Consider the following 16,946-nt stretch of genomic DNA (forward strand, 5'->3'; position numbering starts at 1 on the left):
AACTTGAGATTCATTATGAAATATCTTTAAACTCAGCCATCTATCTAAAGTGTGCTGTCCATGCCCTTCCTCTCCTGTGGCTGAATACGTCTGTGTTTTCATAAGAGGAGGGGATTCTCCTCGTACCCCTTTCACTGTCATAGACAGGAAGACAGGCACCTCAACTTTGAGCATGATTATGCACATGAGAGAGGTCACAGGTGGACTAGACATTGCTCAATTAGGGAGATAGATCGAGATTTGGAGCACGCTGAATTTTGAGGGACATGGGACAAAAATGTGTGACATTGTAAATGGTTTATCGTAGAAGACTCAAGTGACCTTTCCCCTTGAACCAGTTCTCACCCCTCAGAACCCTACAAAGTATGTGCGATAGGGTGAGGTGACTCCAGTAGGCCTCCACAGTGTGTCAACAGTCATGAAAAAGTCAGGCCTAGAACTTGGTGGGAGGCTGAATCAGAGACTGCCTATGGGAAAGATTCAACTTTGGGGGACGCTGAGACCAGCAAGGAAATGGGTGCCCAGAGAAATTTAATGGTAAAAATAGCACTAGAACTCAGAGTTTATGATTCTGATTTCCATACAGTTTCTAATAAAGTTTTAATCTAGATAACAAATATTTTTTAAATCTTTAAAAAATTAGACTACCCATTAAAATTCAAAATCAAACCAAGCAAAACAAAGCAAAATTTCCTTCTAAGATAGTATGATTATATCAATTAAAGTTTGAAAACATTTTTTTTGTAAAACAAAGGAATTTCGGTGGAAAGACAAAATGAACTATTTTTTTCTTTTTTTTTTTTACTTTTTTTTTCTTACATTTTGTGAGCCATGGCTCATTTAGCCATGGCTAAATGTTTGCTTCTTTTTAAAGAAAAACTAAAACCCAGAAATGAATTTTCAGATGGAATTTTAAATAAAAAGATTGTTTGAATTTGGTTTGCGCAAGCTGTTTTGTAATGAAATCACAAAATAAAACCCAACATTATTGAAATGTGCCTAAGCTATTAAAACACAACAAAGTTGATGTGTGAAGATGTTAAATTGTGTTAGGTGGAAGATAAAACATCTTTTCAGATTTATAACAATAAGTATATTTAAGAAGTACATTATTAATTCAAGAATGGAAAACTTGTTTAAAGCTGCCTATCAGAAGAGTCTAAAGCAAATAGACTGATATTTTTAGGGTAGTTTTTCAATTTTTTACAAGTTATCTTTTTGGAAGGTCTCCAGTATTCTAATTTGTAGAAGTTTTCCCACTGTGCAGAATAATTTAAGAATTGAAATGTATCAAGCAATTTGTTGTAGAAAATGAAATTATGTTAAACATTATATTAACAAATTAAAAGACAGTTTCTTATGGAACATTATTTTCCAAACATTTTTAGCAATGGAATCTTTCTTCATTTCTTCAATTTTTTTTTTTTTTTTTTTTACGGTAGCACTAGGATTTATTAAACCGTTAGTGAAGGCACTGGGGTTTGCCCATGGTGCTCTTGATGTACAAAGCCCGGACGTTCTGCCAATTCTTCTTGAGCAAGGACACCAGGAAATTGACAGCTAAATGGATGTTGTACATGAGCTCATCTTCCGTCATCTTCACGTGGCCAACACCACTGCCAGACATAGCACCTTCTTCATCTGGAATTTGATGGTGGACTTCACTTCCTCCACTTTGGCCACCATGTTCTCATTGTAGGTCAGCAAGGAAGGGAACTTGCCAGCTTTATTCAGGCCTGGACCCAGGATTCGTGGGATCTGCTTGATCAGAGATTCTGAAGCCAAAAAGGCATCATACTTCTTGGCCAACTTCTTGACTAGTTTTTTATTCTTGTTGAGTTTCTTCAGCGCTTCAATGTCCATGTGGGGAATGTCCACTGCCTTGGCCTCATCACAGTGCTGCTGGTCCTCCAAAACATACACGGAGAACTTGGGGCGGGGGGTGGACTTAAGCCTGATGGTGCCCGAGAAGCGTTTGTCCTTCTGAGGGTCATAGTTCTTCAGGCCGATCTGCAGCTCCACCGTCTCCAGAAACTTCTGGTGCTTGCACTGGTTCCCATGCAGGACCTCGTACAGGGTGTTGCAGGAGACTTTGTTTCTCATGGCTCGCTTACATTTTCCTCAAATTTGTGAGGTATAACATTAGATGCAGACAAGTCCTCAAATCATATGCACAGTCCATGTGTTTCCAGAATGGATAGGGGAGTGAGATCAGAAATAAGACAATCACCAGCACCGGGGACCTCCCCCTGCTGTGTTCAGTTACTACGTCCCCAAGGATAGTATCCTGACTCCTAACACCATAAACTAGACTTGGAACTTTATGTGAATGAAAGTATGAAATTAATTTGTGTACAGTTCTCCAATCTATATAATCTACCCCCAAAATACCATTTCTTCTAGAAGTAACTATATATACAATATGTCCTATATATTCAATGCTTTGTTGTCTAAGATCTGTCTTCAAATGTTAGACAAAGTATTTGCTTCCCAAATCTATTTTATTTAGATGACTCCATTGAGAGGACACATTGTTCTGTGGGTCTCTAATACTTTTCCTCCCGTGTTCACAGGACCAGACCACCTCCTGCCCAAATCGGGACAATCCAAGCATTAGACACCCAACTCTACTTCCCATTACAACCCTATTCATCAAGACTGTTTTAGTCATTTTCTTTATTTCACAACATTATTTTAGGTATTATCCCTTCCAAAAACTAGTATTTGTTTAACAAGGATTTGTCCTGCCCACATTAGGAGATAATATTCTGGGAATTTCTAGCAATGTCACAAGATAAAGATGAAAAGTGAATTCAAGAAAGAAGAATTTCAGATGCTACTAATTTATAACTAAGAGTAGATTCTTTCTGATTTCTCATCTCACCCTGAAAATCGTTCATAGGGAATCACAAATCAGAATAATTCTCATTAGCTTTATATATTGGTTGACTGGTCACCTACTGAAGGTTGCAAATGCCTAGATCATAAGCAAAAACGATCAAATCATTCTTGTGGCATTTAAAAAATTGCCAAGATGCTCACATAAGCTGTTTCACTGACCCCACCATACTGAGGTTTCAGGACTTGAATTCTGCAAGATTGGCCCAGTAAGATCACAAAAGTTATAATTAGAACCTTAAGGTTTTTCTTGCCCTGATTCTGAATCCATTTCCTCCTAGCTTTTAGCAGTTGGCATTTCCTGATCCAAATGTACATCGATGACGCTGGTGATGAAGGTACATCCCACCAGCATATGAATGACCATATTTTTTACTAAAAATACAACTCACACCTTCAAAATATATTAAAGAATGGTTATACAAACAAAAAAAATTAAAGCAACACACGCAATTGGTCAGTTTATCTCCTGTTCATATGCATAGTCCTAAAGCCCCAACTTGGATCAACACTGGCATACTTATAAAAGAAGGAGGAGGAGGAGGAAGAGGGAACCAATATGTTCATATTTGGAGTTCTGAAGACCTGAGGAAAAATGCAACAATATTTGTTTCCATGTAGAAGCTTGAAATGTACACCCAGGGAGCTTGTCTCCATCTCAGAAGAACTTCAGGGCAGGGTAGAGATGAAGTAATGTCTCAGCTCTGAAGTGAATGCACCTGTTCAGTAAAAGCATGGACCAGCCCACTTGAGGGGACAGGGGCTTGCTCTCCGGATGTTTAAGCTGAGCAATTTAACGTGTTTAACGTGTATTTTTACCTTTCCTGATGGAAACCTTTTTCATGTAGACTGTTCAGTGTTCTTAGACAATTGTTAACAGTATTTAACGATTTTTGATGATTTGGAGTCATTTGAGGTATATTTTATACAATATTCTCAGAGGTCATCGCTTCTTGAGTGAACAGCGACGTAGTGGGATCAGAAGATCCTCTTGTGGACATACCAAATAATTAGCTAAACATGACCCAGTTCCTTTTAAGAGAAATCCAGAAACTGGATGAGTGATTCCTACCCAAGGTCCCTGAGAAAACATCCACGTGCCTAGGCAGGAAAAGCTGAGACCCACTCCTAGCACATCAGCAGGAGGGGGTGCCAGGAGAAAAGATCTGGGAGCCGACGACATTCAGCTTTCCAGAGTCCTCCAGGCCCACGAGAACAAAGCAACAGTTAGTTTAATACCCCTACGAGCACTTCCCATGGCTTGTCCTTCCAGCCTCAGCTCAGAGCAAACACCATCTGCTCCAGGTTGAATCACCGTGGTCCCCATGATAAAATGTAGTTACCACCCACCACCATCCAAAGTTACTAAGTATTATTGACTCTATTCCCTGTGCTGTACTTTCCATCCCCAGGACTTATTTATTTCACAACTGGAGGTTTGTACCTCTTAATCTCCTTCACCTATTTTGCCCAGCCCCCTTCTCTCTGGCAACCACAAATTTGTCCTCTGTTTCTGTTTCTGTAGGGTTTGCTCCTTTGTTTTGTTTTTTAGATTCCACATATAAATGAAATCATATGGTATTTGTCTTTTTCTATATTATTTCACTTAGCATAATACCCTCTGGGTCCACCCATGTTGTCACAAATGAAGATATCTCCTCTTTTCATGGGTGAGTAATATTAAATTGTGTGGGTGCGTGTCTGTATACATGTGTGTCTGTGTTTGCACATGCACACATGGCAAGCTATTTTTTTTTAATTTTTGGAAGGTCTCCATACTGTGTTCCATAGCAGCTGCATCAGTTTACATTCCTACTGACAGCACAAAGAGGGTTCCCTTTTCCACACATCTTTGCCAATACTTGCTTTTTCTTATCTTTTTAATACTTGCCATTCTGACAGGTGTGTGGCAGGATGTCACTATAGTCTTGATTTGCATTTCTCTGAGATGAGTGATGGGGAGCATCTTTCTTATGTGTCCATTGGCCATCTGGATGTCTCCTTTGAAAAAGTGTCTATTCATATCTTCTGCCCATTTCTTAATTGGATTATTTTGGAACAGTGTTTAGCTTTCCCTCTAAGAGCTTAGGTTTAATTTGTTAGACAAGAGAAAATCACTGAAAATTTGTGACAGCTAGTAATAAAGAAAGTGTTAATGTAAGAAAATCAATATGAATAAAGAAAAATCCTTAAGATCCAGTGGGGTATTCCAGGGCTGTTGCAGTGATACAGGATTAAGGAAATGGCTGAATCATAATATATTACGCTACCATAAGGCTTTGGTAGGTACAATAATGGTATTAACAGCTGGCATTGATTGGCTTGTTACAATATGTCTGGGACCATGCTAAGTATTTTGCATATATAATCTCATGAAATTGTTGGAAGAGTCCTTCAGGATGGGTACTATCATTCTCCTTTTTCCAATTTTTTGTGTGTGGATATAAGAGAAGCACCATCCATTAGGAGCAAAATCAGCTGGGATCAGATGGAGACAGATCATAATTAGGAAAAGATAAATGACATTTTTCCTTCTTGGAGATGGGTAAAGAAACCCTAGCTGCTGGTCCACTTTGACATTTTTCTCCTTTCTATTTCTGAACTTGGCCTTTTTCAGTATACCGTGCTGTGGCTGAGAAGTTGACATTCCCCTCGTTCAGGCAGTAATTGGCCTTGGCTCCTTCCATTAACAGCAATAAACATGGCTCAGAGACTGACCCAGGCCACTGCATCTTAGACTTTTGTCACAATACAGTAGAAACAGTTTTTGTTATCAGACAATTAAAATTTCCAACTGTATAATACAAAATTGACCTAGGTAGACTGTAACGTTCAAATTCTATTAAATGACTTAGAAATGAGATTTTAAATAAGAAAATATAAAAATTACACACCTTTCATGGTGGCTAATACATGCAAGTTGCCACTTCGGCTTCCAATCATGACATATGTCACATTAGATCTTGCTGCTCTTTGTCCTTAGAACCAGGATGAGACTGATACTCCCTAAATAGCTAATGCTCATTCCATAGATGAATTTCGCCTGTCACTGCTGCTCCAGACCACACTAGAGAAATCCAAATACAAACCAGGTAGGACAAGTTTTTTTTTTTTATAAATAGTTTACTTGTTTATTCATGAGAAACACAGAGAAAGAGAGGCAGAGACACAGGCAGAGGGAGAAGCAGGCTCCATGCTGGGAGCCTGACGTGGGACTCGATCCTGGGTCTCCAGGATCAGGCCCTGGGCCGAAGGTGGCACTAAACAGCTGAACCACCCGGGCTGCCCCAGGTATCACAAGTTAAAAGGCAAATTTGTATGTTTTGAGATATTTAGACACACAATCCTGAAAAAGTCAATGGAATCAAGAGATATTTCCTAATGTTTAATCACTGAACTAACCAAATAAATAAATAAATAAATAAATAAATAAATAAATAGGCTATTCCAAAAAATTGCAGCAGATAATTTGCACAGCATGCGTATCCCATTTAAGTGGGGATATTTGATGATTAAAACTAATATCCTGAGTTGACATTGCCAGAGCATGTATTTAATGGAGGGAAGCAAAAGCTTCAAGAAAAATCAATTGTAAAATAATCAATACTAAACGTCTATACACTGAGTGCATATTCATGCAAATACTAAGATTTGGTAATAAGAGCCAAAAGCGAAAACAGACATCAGCATCCATCACCTGTCTAGGAAACCCAGAAAAGGATCTCAAATAGGTAAGCATAAACTATTTGAGGCAAATTATATCTAGTGAAAATAAAGATGAGCACAGATTTCAAGAATGTTATGTCTTTTATATTTCATTGTATGTGAAGAAGGTTGTAGAATGTATATGTTTTTAAGGGATTAATTTCAGTAACATTACAATATTTTGCTTCATAATGTCTTGCATTTCATAAATCCCCGAGGACATAACATACTGATTCGAGGATTGTATGGACTGTTTCTGATTGTCACAGTCAGTATTATAGGTCCACAATCCTATATTGCACTGAGCAAATACAATAAAACAGAATCTGATGAAGAATTTCAGCATCTATTGATACCACTTGCTACCCACGTGCCAACAAGCTATGAACTGGTAGGACTGCCAAAAAGAACCAAAACAGTTGCAGGGGATAAATAATCTGCTGAAGTGTGAACTTTGAGAGAATGCACAAACCAAGATGAACCCTAGAAGAGGAAATCTGGATTTCTCCCCGGTTTCTGTTAATTCAGGTGACCAGTGTTGGCAGGTTAAGTGTACTGAATCCAGAAACATGAAGTGAGTTCAACTACAGTTACGTGATCTCAGCAGAGTAATTTAAAATTGTTCATTCTTAGTTTCCCATTCTTAGAGCAGGAAAATAATGGTATATGCCTCATAGGTTTGTTGTGAGGTTTGAATGAAACAGTGTTTAAAACACTTGAGTATATCTAGGGAAGTGTTCAGAAATTTTAGCTGCCCATGGCTGTTGATACTACCCGTGGAAGACCTCTCCTCTTTGCCTCTAAACCACCATTTATGGGGCATTCCGGATGGCTCAGCGGTTTAACGTGGCCTTCGGCCCAGGGCGTGATCCCGGGGACCCAGGATCGAGTCCCACATCGGGCCCCCTGCATGGAGCCTGCTTCTCCCTCTGCCTCTGTCTGTGCCTCTTTCTCTCTATGTGTTTCTCATGAATAAATCAATAAAAATCTTTAAAAAATAAAAATGAAATAAATAAATCACCATTTATGGCCACTTCTTATCAACCTGGCTCTCTTTTTGTGTTCTAGATCTATAGAAGGGGTGCAAAACTAAGAAAACTAAGAAGTTAACGCTTGGCATACCGCTTTTAACCAACACACAGAGTTTATTCAGATTTTGCCTCTTCTCCCATGAACTGACACCACACTGCATTCACTTGTCATGTCTCCTTAATCTCCTCCTTCTACAAAAGTCCTTCAGACTTCCATGTCCTTATCACCATTGAAGAACACTGGGTCATTGCCTCATAGAAGGCGCTCAACTTGGGTCTATTCTAATGTTTTCTCATGACATTTTGCATTATTTGGAAGAATAGCACAGAGGTGGTGCTTTTGAGGGTACATGATGCTGATATGTTTTATTGGAGATATCCACTTTGATCACTTATCTAAGGTGGCGACTTGCAGGATTTGCCCCTGGAAGTTTCCCCTTCATAATCACTAAATATTTCAGGGTACAAAATATAAGACTATGCATATATCCTGTTTTGGCTTCAATTTTTACATGTTCTTTTAGTTCCCCTCCATGGATTTTGCCTATGGCAATCCCAATGGTGATTTTATACTTTTTCTCATTCCTTATATACTTATTAATTATAATTTTCATAGGGAATTTTTGTTTATTCCTCCATCATTTATTCAGTTATTTATATGAACTTGTGTATATTTATTTTATTCTTTGTTTTGAAATCCATGGCTATATTTATTTTGTTACTCAAGTAGTTCTAGCTTTGGCATTTGAGAGCTCTTTAAGATTAGTTTTTTAGCTCTTTTAATACACCTCCACTTTTCAGGCACTTCTTTATATTCTGTTATCACAAAATGCTCCAAAACCATCTTATATTTTCCATGCTCTACTCCTGAAACAAACCAGTGTTCCAAAAAGCCATGATTCTTTTTATCATAAAATAGTATTTAGAAATTATGATCTCGGTTCTAGGTGTGCTCATTGCTACTGGGACATCACTGATTTACACTGTTCTCAGTATATAGAGCTGGGAAATATATGTATATATATACATATACATATACGCCAACTTGTGCACAGACACATATCCATATTTCTATACATTATACAAAACTTTTAAAAAATGAATCCATATTGGTACCTCCCACTCCAGTCTAGCATGACAGGGCGTTTTCTAGCCTTCCTGTTTTCTTATTTGTAATTTCTTTCTCAAACAATGAGAAACTTCCCTCTCTTTATCTATATTTACTTATTTGTTCAGTACTAGTATACAAATAAAATAACTTCAGAATTCCTAACCTAGATTCCTAAAAACTTTTTTTTTTCAAACTAGGGTCTATTTTTGGATATACTTCTTTTTGCCTTTTGCTTTATAGTAACCAGTCAAAACACTGTTTTCCAATGTTATTCACATCAGTTGTTGGAGTTCTTGTTATGATTTCTTCAATGAAGGGCACTGACCACATCCATGTGTTTTGTGTGGTTATGTGATTACTGTATAGTGCAGTACCATTCATTTTGCCACAGTCTGCATTCCCCTCCTCTACCAAATATAGGTTTTGGTTTTGTGTTCATTTAGCAAACATCACATTTTGTGGTGGGCAGTTCTGTAGATTTTAACAAATGTATAGAGGCACATATCCACCACTACACCTCCATCCATAAGGGTATCCTTCCCCCAGATTTTTGCCATGCTATATACAACTGCTCTCCCCATTCCCAATCCCCACAACCATTCGTGTTGTCCTCCTTACAGTCTTGCCTTTTCCAGTGTGCCATATAGTTGGAATCAGGCAACAAGGAGTCTTTCTGTGTAAGATTAAGATTAGTTTCTGAGCTCTTTTAATGCACCTTAGTGAAATGCATTGAAGACTCATCAGTGTCGATGCGTGAATCAAAAGCTCATTCAGTTTTCTTGCTCGATGGTATTCCATTATATGGATATACTACATTTTGTGTATCCAGAGAAAGAAAAAATCAGGCCCTGAAGTTCAGGAACTGATGTTCATCGCTAGGTGGTGATGTTATTTCAGACTCGTCTGGTATTTGCAGCTGAGCTATACTGTTCTCCTGTTGACAAAAACAATCTTACAAATATCCACTTCAGGCAGGTACTGTGCAAACCACAAAATACAAAACACTTCCTTCTCTCCCTAAATGAATAACTACTACTTCTTTACCAATTTCAGCTTAAGCTTTCTCTTTCCTCTCCTCTCTATAGACAAGTTTTATTGAGATGCCCAATCATAGAACCACCCCTTTTACCTATTATAATACTAGAGTGAACTTCCCTTTCCTAAGACTCTCCCCAGAATCAACCAAATCGTGTCAGGTTTTCCTAACATCTTGGGCTCAGTTACCTCACAGTTCCCTGGGTAAGTATTTTCCTCACTTCAATGAATAATAAATTAGCCAGCTTGTTCACCTGCAGGTGTGTTCCAGGTGTCTTTGTGTGAAGGCACTGACAATCCCATCATTGGCTGAATGACATGTGGATTCGTATCCAGTTTTTAGTGATTATGAATAAAGCTGCTATAAACAGTTGCTAGGACCTGCTGTATACATACAAGTTTCCATTTCTCTGGGGAATATTTCTAGGCGCGGGATATAGCAAGTGAGTGTATGTTTGTAAGGAATCATCAAATCATTTTCAAAGTGAATGTGACATTTGGTATCTTCATCTGCAATGTCTGAGTGTTCTAAAAACTCACTACTATTTGGCATGGCCAGTTTTTTCATTACGGACATTCTTCTAACTATGTAAAAGCATCTCATTTTGGTTTTAAGTTGTACTTATGTAATTATTCATGATATTGAATATCTTTTTATATGCTTTTTCATGTCACATCTTTTTTTAAATGTCTATTCAAATTTTTACCCATTTTTTAAAAAAATTGGATTGTTTTCTGTTTCATCTTGAAAATTCTTCACATATTCTAGATAGAAATACTTTGTCAGAAATATAACTTGCAAATATTTTCTCCTACTCTGTGGCTTATCTTTTCATTCCCTTACACAGATGTGTTTAACGTCTGCAATTGTTGAGCTATTCTTATGGCTTTTACATATTTCTGAATAATTGTATTCAGTTAGCAAAAACAGTAGACTAGACATTTACAGAACGCATACCTTTCCAGGATAGTTTTTTTTTTTTTAAGTCTTAATCGGAAAGTCAGAGGAAGTCCTAAGGTAGGAAAAATAAGAATAGAAATTAGAAAGGAATGAAGATTAATAAATTAGTGTGTAAAATAACCACCACCAATCCAACAACAACACAACATGCCAATGACCCCCAAGAGCATGACCTACAATAGCTTCCTTTTGCTCCTAGAGGAGAATCCAAATTCATACTGTACATAGCTCCTACACACCTTTCTGCAGTCCTCTGTCACTATTGACATATATATTACCTTTACTCTTGTCTTTCATACAAGATTGAAAGTCTCAGGCCTTCCTTTTAGCCTCTGGCTCTGCTAGAAGACCACATCCCCAGGCCTGCTTCCTGCTGTCACTTAATTGTCAGTACATAGGCATCTTTCTTGACATCCCAACAAGAAGCATCTGCACCTGCTTTTCGCTCCTGTTCACATCATCTTGTTTTATCAGCTTCATAGTACATATCACCATTTGACATCTTGCTCTTTGGTGGTCTGCTCATTGTCTTGCTCCCTACATCTATGCTCATCAGAATGACAGCTCCTCAAGAGTGAGGAAGCACTGTTGTGAGCCAGACACCAAACTCAGTGCCATCACATAATAAACACTCTGTAAATAATTGTTTAATGAATAAGTAACTGAATGAATGATTAGGTGATTTAAAAACATCTAGCACAATGCTGCATCATGTTCCTGATTTCCTGAACAGAACCCTAATAACAGATGTTAGAACACGCACGCAGTAGCTTTTACTAAGAATTGTGAGCATGTACACTCCAAAATTTCAACTGCTCAATTATTCTTGTTGTTAAAGTAATACATTATCTATTATAGTAATTAAATGAATAACTATAACACTTTGGTATCCAACGTATTAAGTGCTAACTTTAAACAATCCATACGTACTATTCAGGTGCATTTTACTCCTTTGAGACATCAAAATCACTATTTTCCTTATGTTTTATGTAGCTGTTCTAGTTTAAGATGCCTTAAAACTCAGTGATCTAAGGCAGTCAGTTAACATTTCATGAATGATATAACAGAGTTGGGATTGAAATTTATTCTTTTAGATCAAGACGTTGAGCCTCTCTTTCAGGTATTTTTTTTTTTTTTGAATTGTTCTTTTAGTTCATTTGTCAGTTTCACCAAATGCCCATTCAGTTTTCTGAAGTGGCAAGTAATTCAAACTGACCAGTTAACAGTGAGGCACATACATTATGTATATAAAGACATTTGGGGAGACTTTAAATCATATTTTTACAGTGATGATGAATATTTTCTTTAAAAAAACACGATTTGAAAAAATAAAAAAATAAAAAAACACAATTTAGAAAATAGTTTTAAAGATTTTCATTAGGACTCAATGAATTCATTTTTATGTCATAAAGTTGATATGTTGTCCACATTTGTCCTAAGAGATAGGATGTTAATTATTCAATCATATGTTGTCCACATTTGTCCTAAGAGATAGGATGTCAATTATTCAATCATTCACTATACACACACAGAAGGTTAAGAGGCACCTGGATGCCTGATACATACAGTTTCTCTCCTCTTGTGTAGTTATACCTTATTTATCTATGCAACATAATCTTGTTTGTGACAGAACAAATTGAAGGCTCAATTAATAAAATTTACCTCTTTGTGCATAATCTTGAGCCAATTAATTCATCTTTCTGATTCTCATGGCCATATTAATCTTCATTCAATCTTTGACAACATTTCACACGATCATTTCAATCTGCTATATAGCCCACTGATCTGGTAATCCCATATTTAGGGCTCTATACTGAAGAGTTAATAAAAGTTGGGAACTAGCATTTATAATCAAAGATATTTATTTCAGTCTTTCTGTTTGCTATTGTGAAGAATTAGAAATAGATAATAAAGAGCAGTAATAATGCTTTTTATACACAAAAATGAAATCATATGATAAAATTGTATTTTCAAACAATTTTAATTATAGGAAATACTCATTTGAGTTTAGGTAAAAATAAATAAATAGCAAAGTGGAATGTGACATAAAACTAATCAGAGAGAAAAATAATTTATATATTTAGAATATGAATAGGTATATATACACACATGCACAATTTACCAATAAAATTTTAAAAATAAACAAATAATGTTAATGCAGTTTTTGCTCTAGATAGTGGGGTTATGAATGACTTTAAAACTTTTTTCTTGTTTTGCATATTGCATTAAGTTTTTATAACTTAGATTTTCTACTTTAGAATTAAAAATAAAATAACTTTAAGACTCTCTCAATTGCGAAATTAATCCGTTGTTCCAGTCTTTACTCATTTCATTGTGGTTTGAATTAGATCTACATAATATGACCTGGTTCATTTTTGGAGATATTTTTAAATACAGATTCCAGAGTCCCATCCCTGAAGTAATGAATCATCTGCTTTGGGGATGGAGACTGGGAACCAATGTTTTACTAAGCTCCCAGAGGTTTTAATTAGCAAACTGATTTTTAGAACAGTGATCTAAATAACAGATGCAAATGCCTCATGCCCTAATCATGGAACACCAGCGCTGGCAGGCATATTAGATGCCATCTATTACAGAAACCACAGTGTATCAGAAATTAAGTCACACAGATAAATCATCACATCATATCAAGTCTTCCAATTTCAAATACTCACTGCTTTCAATATCATGCATTCTTTTTTGGGGGGGATTTTGTTTATTTATTCATGAGGGCAGAGAGAGGCAAGACACAGGCAGAGGGAGAAGCAGACTCCCTGTGGGGAGCCTGATGTGGACTGGATCCCAGGACCCCGGGATCACACCCTGAGCCGAAGGTAGATGCTCAACCACTGAGTCACCCAGGCATGCCTATCATGCATTCTCAAGTTAAGCCATTTAGTTCATAACTCTTATTTATTTTATTTAATTTTTATTTATATTTTTAGATTTTATTTATCTACTTGAGAGAGAGCACAAGCAGGAGTGGAGCCAGAGGAAGAGAGTGAAGCAAACTCCCTGATGAGCAGGAAGCCCAACATGGGGCTTGATCCCAGGACCCTGAGATCATGACCTGAGCCAAAGGCAGACACTTAACCAACTGAGTTAGGTGCCCCTATAACTCTTTCAAAAAGTATTTATAATTTGGTTCCTTTCCTAAAACAGCAAAAAGATGTTTGCCCATTTTTTGCAGCCATAAGTGTTCTTTGAAGGATGGAATAAAAACAAAACCTCACAGCATTTCAAGCAGTTGCCAGTCATTAGGCAGTGATGACTCTTATGAATATTATCTCCTTGGGTCAAACCCAATTCTCTGGAAATAAAAAGGCTCTTGCCTTTATAGACATTCAAAACATGACTAAAAGTAGAACATGAAGTAACTAAAAGTGATCTTGATATATTTAATGTATTATTTATGTCCTATAAAGGGTATTGATAGAAAAAATTAAAAGCCTCTATCAAAATGGAAAATTTTAAAAACTATTTTCTATTTTAACCAATAGTGAATTGAAAGTGATATCCCTGACCTACCCACATTACTTCACTTGTTTTCCATACAAGAAAAGTCTCTATTATTGTAAACTTGGCAGAAGGAACTATGCTTATCAGGCTCACCTCCTGTCCATCTTTTGGAATCAGATTTCCTGCTTGCTCCTTGAGAGTATTCTTTTTGATGTTCTATGCCACATTTGTATAGGTCTGCCAGTGTTCTTCATGACTGCATAGAAAACTTAATTAAGTAATATAATATAAAATAAGACCACTTAGCTAACATATCAAGTTGTATTTCTAACCTCATCTTTAAAAACAAATCATATACTATTTTGATCTCCACATATCTGACTAAATAAATGTATTTATCTCTAACTAGTTTTAACTCTGTTGTGTGATGTAATAATAACAAAATGCATAATATATAATGCTATATATAATATAATAATAATCTAACATTTAGTTTTACATGTCACTTCTTTATATCTCATATTGTATTAAAAATCATTAGAGACTGTGTATATGTTATCTATTGCTTAATGGACAAAGGACAGAATACAGGGTGAATAGATAAAAAAGAGCACCTAACAGTGTCCTGAAGGGTGAGACAAATTCTGCAGAAGAAAAATCTTAGTTAATGGACAGAAAGGGACTGTGTCTAATTTAAAGTCCTCAAAGTCTGAAAGATCATCTCTTCAGAGGAAAGATGGTGGAGTAGGAGAACTCTAAACTCACCTCGTCCCACCGACACACTTAGATAACACCCAAATCAGTGTAAATAACCCATAAAATGGCACAAAGCCTGGCGAACAGACTCTCCACAGCTGAACAAAAAAGGCCACCTCCACAAGGGTAGGAAGGGCAGAGATGCAGTTGGAAATCAAACTGACCTCCAAGAGTGTCTGGGGAAGGAGAGCTACTACAGCCACAGTGATGGAAGAGGAGCAGACCCCAGCCCAGGCACAGGGGACTCACACTAGGAAGATTAATCCCCATGACATTTGGTTTTGAAAACCATAGGGGCTTACCTGTGTGAGTTCTTATGATTAGAAAGGTTAATGCCTGAGACTTTGAAAACCAGTGGGCCCTGCTCTGAGAATGCTGGAGAGCTGTAAGAAACTGGGTTCCTACACTTTAAGAGCCAGCATAACAAACAGCCCCACTGAGATATAGCACTGAGGCAGCAGTTTGAAAACTCTAAGGTGTATGGGAGGGAGATTTATTTATTAATCTCAGAACATGTGCTGGAGGGGCAGGGATCATTAGGAAATTTTTCCAAAACCAAAAGAGCTGGTAGGTACCACTTCTTTCCCCACCTCCCATCCCACTATCTGTCTGAATACAGGTACATCTGCAAAAACCAACACAGCACAAACACTCTCTACCTCAGCGTGTCCCACTCCCACACTCTTCTGCAAACTCCCCCTCACCTCAGCCCTCAGCAATTCTCCAAAGCAAGTACAGGTATCATCTTCCTACAGTATACCAGAACACACCTTGCTAACACGGCCTGGCCCCCTCCCATGCTCTTCTATAGACATGCCTTCCACAGTTCTCTAAAAAACACAAGGACAAAGCCATGCCCACAATTAGCAAAGAGAGCCATTGCAGAAGATTGGACTGAAGGCAAATGCAGCTCAGCCACAACAGCAAGGGCACACACTACACCCATAGGAGACACCCCTGAAGCACCAGGTTCTGGTAAATGGGGGACACTGTGCTGCAAGGCACTACAGGACCTCTTCTTCATAGAGTCACTACCTGCAAGAATAGGAGAATTAGCTGACTTTTCTAACACATAGAAACAGACACAAGGAGTGAGGCAAATGAAGATACAGAGGAATGTGTTCCAAATGAAAGAAGAGGACAAAACGCAGCAAGGAAAGGGAGATAATATGCTTGACAGAGAACTTAAAATGAAGGTCTCTGGAAAACTGTCTGGAGGTTCCTCAAAGAGTTAAAAATAGAGCTACCCTATGACCCAACAATTGCACTGCTGGGGATTTACCCCAAAGATTCAGATGCAGAGAAATGGCAGGACACCTGGACCCCAATGTTTATAGCAACCATGTCCAGAATACCCAAACTGTGGAAGAAGCCTTGGTGTCCATCAAAAGACGAATGGATAAAGAAGATGTGGTCTATGTATACAATGGAATATTCCTCAGCCATTAGAAATGACAAATACCCACCATTTGCTTCAACGTGGTTGGAACTGGAGGGTATTATGCTGAGTGAAGTAAGACAATCGGAGAAGGACAAACATTATATGGTCCCATTCATTTGGGGAATATAAAAAATAGTGAAAGGGAATAAGGGGGAAAGGAAAGAAAAAGAGTGGGAAATATCAGTGAGGGTGACAGAACATGAGAGACTCCTAACTCTGGGAAATAAATAAGAGGTAGTGGAAAAGGACGTGGGCAGGGAGTTGGGGTGACTGGATGAAGGCACTGAGGGGGGCACTTGACAGGATGAGCACTAGGTGTTATGCTATATGTTGGCAAATTGAACTCCAATATTTTTTTTTTTAAATGAAGGTCATAAAGATACTCATTGGACTTGGGAAAAGATGGAGGATCTCAGTCAGGCTCTCAAAAAAGAGATAGAAAACATAAGAAAGAACAATTCAGAGATAAAGAACTCAATAACTGAAATTAAAAATATACTAGACGTAAAGAATATTAGATGAAACTAAAAACAGATGAGCAACCTAGAG

The 16,946-nt window shown here is 37.5% G+C and overlaps 1 pseudogene; it reads right to left on the minus strand.

Moving 5' to 3' along the window:
• Positions 1 to 1,462: 1,462 nt before the first annotated feature.
• On the minus strand, positions 1,463 to 2,103 carry LOC144299574 (large ribosomal subunit protein uL1 pseudogene; annotated as a pseudogene).
• Positions 2,104 to 16,946: the final 14,843 nt, after the last annotated feature.

The sequence above is a fragment of the Canis aureus genome, chromosome 27 (assembly GCF_053574225.1).
Source record: "Canis aureus isolate CA01 chromosome 27, VMU_Caureus_v.1.0, whole genome shotgun sequence".
Lineage (NCBI taxonomy): Eukaryota > Metazoa > Chordata > Mammalia > Carnivora > Canidae > Canis > Canis aureus.